Source organism: Chenopodium album, chromosome 27, assembly GCF_948465745.1.
Source record: "Chenopodium album chromosome 27, dcCheAlbu1.1, whole genome shotgun sequence".
NCBI lineage: Eukaryota > Viridiplantae > Streptophyta > Magnoliopsida > Caryophyllales > Amaranthaceae > Chenopodium > Chenopodium album.
Genome location: NC_137860.1, coordinates 16,345,385 through 16,352,043, shown reverse-complemented (window position 1 = coordinate 16,352,043; position 6,659 = coordinate 16,345,385). Strand labels below are relative to the sequence as shown.

General features: G+C 42.1%; 1 pseudogene; it reads right to left on the bottom strand.

Annotated features, from left to right (window-relative positions):
- Nucleotides 1-2,417: 2,417 nt before the first annotated feature.
- LOC145621702 (small nucleolar RNA R71) lies at nucleotides 2,418-2,516 on the bottom strand (annotated as a pseudogene).
- Between the last annotated feature and the right edge of the window lie 4,143 nt (nucleotides 2,517-6,659).

The window sequence follows — 6,659 nt, the reverse complement described above, 5'->3', positions numbered from 1 at the left end:
GTGAGAGGTTTATTAGCCCTGAGACATGTCGTGATTGAGCATGATTTTCTGAGGGCAGCCCTAGATTACTGGAGTCCAGAAACCCATTGTTTTTGATGAGTGTCATTTATGGCACTCATTAGGTAGTCTTTTAGGTTATTTCTTTCCCTTTTTGTTGCTTTCTTCTTTTAGTTTTGGCCCTTTTTCCTTTAGTTTCTCCTTTTTCCTCTTTCTTCATGTTTCTCGTGTTTTTATTGTGTTTTTCCTTTATTTTGCTCTTTTTCCCTTTTATTTCCTTCCTTTGTTTACTTGTGTAGGTATTGTGAGATCCACCTTGGCAAAGGATGCAATTCGGGACCTCAATGATCAAGCAAGGAAGGAGCATTTGGCTAGAGAGGGCTTAGAGAGACCTTGCAGAGACCTCGGAGAGGTCTCCATGGTTTTCCACCAGGCCGCGGGCGCGGGACTTCAAGCCGCGGGCGCGGGCTCTTTTGTTCAAAAATGCCAAAAAGTTGGCAGGAACTAGCCGCGGTTGCCCCGCGGTCTCTCCGCGGGCGCGGGCAATTTGGAGAGGTCTCTCCACTCAGAGAGACCGCGGCTCCCCTGATCAGCCTTTGGGAGCAGGGGACTTCGCCGCGGGTGCGGGTCATCAAGCCGCGAGCGCGGGCCTTTGAGGCCGCGGGCGCGGGTGCTGCCCAGGCAGCCCGCGGAGGGTTCCGTACCCATTTTTCCGCGGGCGCGGGTTTATCGAGAGAGACCGCGGGAGCTGCCGTTTTCTTCTTTGTCTATAAATAGAATTGTATTTCCCTTTTGAATCCAACTTTTTGATAATTTTCATTAGCTTAGTTTTAGAGAGAGAAGTTAGAGAGAAGTTAGAGAGAAGTTCTTGGTTTTGGATTTGTAACTCAACATTTGATCAATCAAGTTTGGATTTCTTCATTTTCAATCATCAATTTTAGTGAGTTTCTTTTCTTTCTTTCATCTTTTACTTACTTGTTATTCGATTCTTTTGCTTGATGTTTGTTTTTCTTGGATTTGAGTTTGATAATATTGAATACTTTGATTTCTATTAGATTTTGATATAGAATGATGATCAATGCAATTTCTAGTTATTTGTTCTTCAATTTCACCATGAGTAGTGAGTAGATTAGTTGCTAGGGAAAGGGGGAAGCATGTTTGATTAATGGAAATGCTAGTTGATGCTCTTTGATTGGTTGATTTGTTGCAATTAAATTGGTTGACATAGTTTTGCATGAGATTGATTATATTAGGATTGATCACCCTATAAGATTAATCTAGATAGCATTGCAACTCTTAATGACATGACCAATTGATTTAAAGGTTGCTCTAATTGATTGAGTTTGCTTATGATTCTTCTTGGTTTGCCTTTCATAGTGACCACTAGATTGGCCTATAGGAGATAGTATTTGAACTCTCTTGATTGCTACTATTGTTTGTCCATTGCAATACTTGAATTAATTGATTGAGCTTTAATCTAGCATTATCATTGATTTTGCATGTGGAACACATATCCCTAGTGTTTAGACCTTTGATTATTTGTTGAATTTGATCTAGTTCATTTTAGTACCAACCAATATCTCATTTTCGACTCCGAGGTAGCTTGACTTAGACTTTAGTTTTCATCATTGCATTCCCTTGGGACCGACCCTTAACTTACCCTATATTCACATAAGGTTGGTTAGGTGTTTACAAATTTAGTTTGGCTTGGGGAAAGGGTAGAAAACGACATGCATTTTCCTCTTGTCAAAATGGCGCCGTTGCCGGGGATTGCTATTGGTGCTTAGCTTTTGTTGTTGAGTCTACTTCATTTTATAAAAAAAAAACAAAAAGATTTTGTTTCTTTAGGCTGCACTTGTAGCCGTGCTACTAATATTTTTGTTTGAGTTTTGCATGCATAGAACCCGTGATCTTTCCCTTGTTCCCCTTGATCCGGAAATTGAGAGGACTCTTTCAAGAAGAAGAGTGGATAATAGATCCTTGGGTTATATCTCTTCAAGTGAAGAAGAAATTCAAGAAGAGCAAGGAATGGGTGAAAATCCTAGAATAGCCTTGAAGGAGATTGGAGTGCCCGGGGCATATAGGTTTGAGAGTGGAATAGCTCCACCTACTACCCCGGCAAATGACTTCGAAATTCGGCCGGCAATGATCACCTTGATTGAGAGAAGGCAATATAGTGGGGCTAAGAATGAGAGCCCATTGAACCATCTAAAAGAGTTTGAAAAATATTGCAATACCATCAAAGTCAATGGGGTTTCTCAAGAATTCATCCGCCTTAAGTTGTTCCCTTTCTCTCTAATAGGAAGATCTTTGGAGTGGCTAGACAAAGAGGTGAAGCCCAACTCCTTGAGAACTTGGGATGATGTTACAAAGGCTTTCTTGTCCCGTTTCTATCCCCAAAAGAAGACGGCGGAGGCAAGAGCCTTGATTCAAGGGTTCAAGTAAAGGCCGAGTGAAAGCCTTTATGAAGCATGGGAGAGATTCAAAGAGTATCAAAGGGAGTGCCCTCACCACGGAATCCCCACATACCAAGTGATCCAAATCTTCTATGGCGGTTTAAGTCCCCAAGGCAAGTCTTGCCTTGATGGAGGGGCCGGGGGCCCTATCATGAACAAAACCGAAGAAGAAGTTGTGGACATCATTGAGGACGTGGTGACATATTATAGGGATTGGCAAGATGGGGAGAGGGACTCTTCAAGCAAGCAATCTTCATTGTACTCGGTGGACCATCTAAATGCAATCAACAACCTTTCCTCCCAAATGACAAACTTAGGAAAGGAGGTCACCGCAATCAAAGCTAAGTTGGAGAGCACTTCTTCCCCTTCTCAAGCTTCGAATCTTCCCTCCCAATTTAAGGGGAGAGGTACTCCTTCTAACTCTCAACCCCCTCCCTCTTCACATAATATGCCTTTGGGTTGCTTGTTTTGTGATGCATGTGGATCGTATGATCATGACTCTAGTGCTTGTCCTAATGAATGTGTTGATGAGTTTGATAACCACGAGAGTGAACATGTGAATTATGTGTCAAATAATAATGGTCAACGGTTTGATAATCAAAGGGGTCAATGGAATAGGAACTTCCAAGGCCAAGGCAATTTTGACAACTATAACCAAGGCGGTGGTTATAGAAACCAAGGGAACCAAGGTTCTCGTGGTAGCTATAATAATCAAGGTTATAGTGGCCAAAATCAAGGCCAATATTATGGTAATCAAGGCCAAAATTATGGTAACCAAAACCAAGGTTATGGAAATCATAACCAAGGTAGTGGTAACCATAATCAAGGTGGTGGAAACCATAATCAAAGTTATGGCCAAAATCAAAATAGGAGTAGTTGAAACAATCAAGGACGGGGTAATTTTCAAAATAATTCTCAAAGAGGTCCCCCACCCGGGTTTGTTCCAAATACTCAAGGTGAAAGTTCCTATTCTCAACCTTCTTCACCTAGGACTAATTTGGAGGAGATAATTGAGAATCAAACCAAGTTGTTGAACACATACATGGCCGTGAGCGATAAAAAATTCAATGAAATGATGACCCACAATAAAATGCTTGAAAACCAAATCTCTCAACTTGCTAATGCCTTGAAAGATCATGCAAGCCCTTCTTCTTTACCTTCCCAAGGCCTTGACCCCAAGAAACCCGTGAATGCTATTGTTACTAGGAGTGGAAAGGTTCTTGAGGAGGTATTGCCTAGGAAGGGTGTAGATAAGGAGGTTCCTAGGGAGATTTTGGTTGAGGATGAGGAAAAAAGGGCATCATTGGATGAGGTAGTTGTTGAGACACCTAGAGAGGTGAGAGTAGAGAAAGAAATTGTGAGACCCAAACTCCCCTACCCACAAAAATTCATGAGACACAAATTGGATGAACAATTTGGGAGATTCATTGAGATGCTAAACCAACTCCACATTTCTCTACCTTTTACCGATGTGATCAACCAAATGCCAAACTATGCCAAATTCCTCAAGGACATTTTGAGTGGGAGAAGAACTTGTGAGGTTGTGGAGACCATCAATTTGACCGAAAATTGTAGTGCTATCATCATGAACAAAATGCCACCCAAGTTGAAGGACCCCGGAAACTTCTCCATCCCTTGTGCAATCAACAAAATGCAAATCGATAATGCCTTATGTGACTTGGGAGCTAGTGTGAGCCTAATGCCATATTCGGTTTATCAAAGACTTGAGCTAGGGGAACTTTTACCTTCTAACATTACCTTGCAATTAGCGGATAGGTCTATCAAATTTCCAAAAGGTAAGGTAGAAGATGTCCCTTTGAGGGTGGGGAAATTTGTGTTTCCCGTGGATTTTGTTGTTCTTGAAATGGATGAGGATGCCACCATTCCCATCATTTTAGGTAGACCCTTTCTTGCTACCTCGGGAGCCATGATTGATGTGAGAAATGCTAAGATCTTCCTTAAGGTGGGAGAAGAGGTTATAGAATTTGATTTGAATGAAAGCATGAAATATCCATGTTCTTCTTTGGAAAATTGTATGATGATTGATTCACTTGATATTGTTGTGTCTTCCATGCATGAGCACTTGCTCACTTCTAACGATGCTCTTGAGAATGTTTTGTTGAACAAAGACAAGGTAGGTGTTTCATGCAAGGAGATGACTTTCTATGAGGAGTTACTTGATGGAAGTGTGGAGGACATGGATGAGCAAACATGTTTTGGAATCTCAAGCCATGAAGCTTTGCAAGTGGCCACATCACAAGAAGGTAATGGTGTGCCTATGGTGGAGCTCAAACCTCTACCATCACACCTTAGGTATGAATTCTTGGGCCCTCATTCTACTTACCCCGTGATAGTTAGTGCATCCTTGAGCGAGAGCCAAGCTCAAGCGTTATGTGGTGTTTTGAGAAAACACCAAGGTGCTTTGGGGTACACAATTGATGACCTTAAAGGTATAAGCCCCGCTTTGTGCCAACACCACATAACGCTTGAGAAAGGCGCCCTTCCTTCTATTGAACGACAAAGGAAACTACATCCCCAAATGGGAGAAGTAGTCAAGAAAGAGATCACCAAGCTTTTGGATGCGGGAATCATATTCCCCATCTCAAGCTCAAGGTGGGTCTCCCCCGTGCATGTCGTTCCTAAAAAGGGGGGTATGACCGTAGTTGAGAATGAGAAAGGTGAGCTCATTCCAACTAGAACGGTCACCGGTTGGAGGATGTGTATAGACTATAGACGTCTAAACACATCAACCAAAAAGGATCACTTCCCTCTCCCTTTTATTGACCAAATGCTTGAAAGGTTGACTAGGCACAAATTCTATTGCTTCCTTGATGGATATTCGGGATTCTTTCAAATTCCTATTCATCCCGAGGATCAAGAAAAGACAACCTTCACATGCCCCTATGGTACTTTTGCATATAGAAGAATGCCCTTTGGATTGTGTAATGCTCCGGCGATCTTTCAAAGGTGTATGATGAGCATTTTTGGGGACATGCTTGAAGAGGAAATGGAAGTCTTTATGTATGATTTTTCTGTGGGAGGTGTTACATTTGAGGATTGCCTCAAAAATCTTGAAAGATGCCTAGAGAGATGTGAAAAGGTCAACTTGGTGCTTAATTGGGAGAAGTGCCACTTCATGGTGGAGGAAGGTATAGTGCTTGGGCACAAGATTTCAAATAAGGGCATTGAGGTGGATAAGGCAAAGATTGATGTGATTGAAAAACTTCCACCCCCGATAAATGTCAAAGGAGTGAGATCGTTCCTTGGTCATGCGGGTTTTTATAGGAGATTCATTAAGGACTTTTCACTCATTGCTAAGCCCCTAAATGACCTTCTTCAAAAAGATGTTGAGTTCAATTTTGATGACAAATGCTTGAAGGCATTTGATACATTGAAGAAGGCCCTAATCTCTACTCCTATTGTTCAAGGCCCAAGGTGGGATCTTCCTTTTGAGTTGATGTGTGATGCGAGTGATTGGGCAATTGGAGGTGTTTTGGGACAACGGGTAGACAAGAAACTTCATGTGATTTACTATATGTCCAAGATTCTCAATGGGGCTCAAAAGAACTACACAACAACGGAAAAGGAATTTTTGGCAATTGTGCACTCTTTTGAAAAATTCCGATGTTACTTGTTGAGTTCCAAGACCATAGTCTTCACGGATCATGCGGCCCTCAAGTATCTCTTTGCTAAAAAAGAGTCCAAGCCAAGGTTGATTCGATGGGTGCTTGAATTGCAAGCTTTTGAGATTGAGATTAGGGACAAGAAGGGTGCGGAGAATGTTGTGGCGGACCATCTTTCTCGCCTTGAAGGGGATCAAATTCATGATGATGGTCTACCAATTGAAGATAGAATGCTTGATGATTTCTTATATGCCATAGAGGTGAAGGAACTCCCATGGTATGCCGATTTGGTCAATTTTCTAGCATGTGGGGAGTTTCCACCCTCTTTCTCCAAGAACCAAAAGAAGAAGATCAAAAGAGAGGCAAGGCACTATTTGTGGGATGACCCTATTTTATACAAACGTGGGGTTGATGGCTTACTTAGGCGTTGTGTTCCAAACGAAGAGGTGCCTACTGTTTTAAAAATGTGCCACTCGGATCCTAGTGGTGGACACATGGGTGTTTCCAAGACCGCTACCAAGGTTCTTCAAAGTGGTTTTTGGTGGCCACATCTCTTCAAGGATTCATGGGGCTTTGTTAAGTC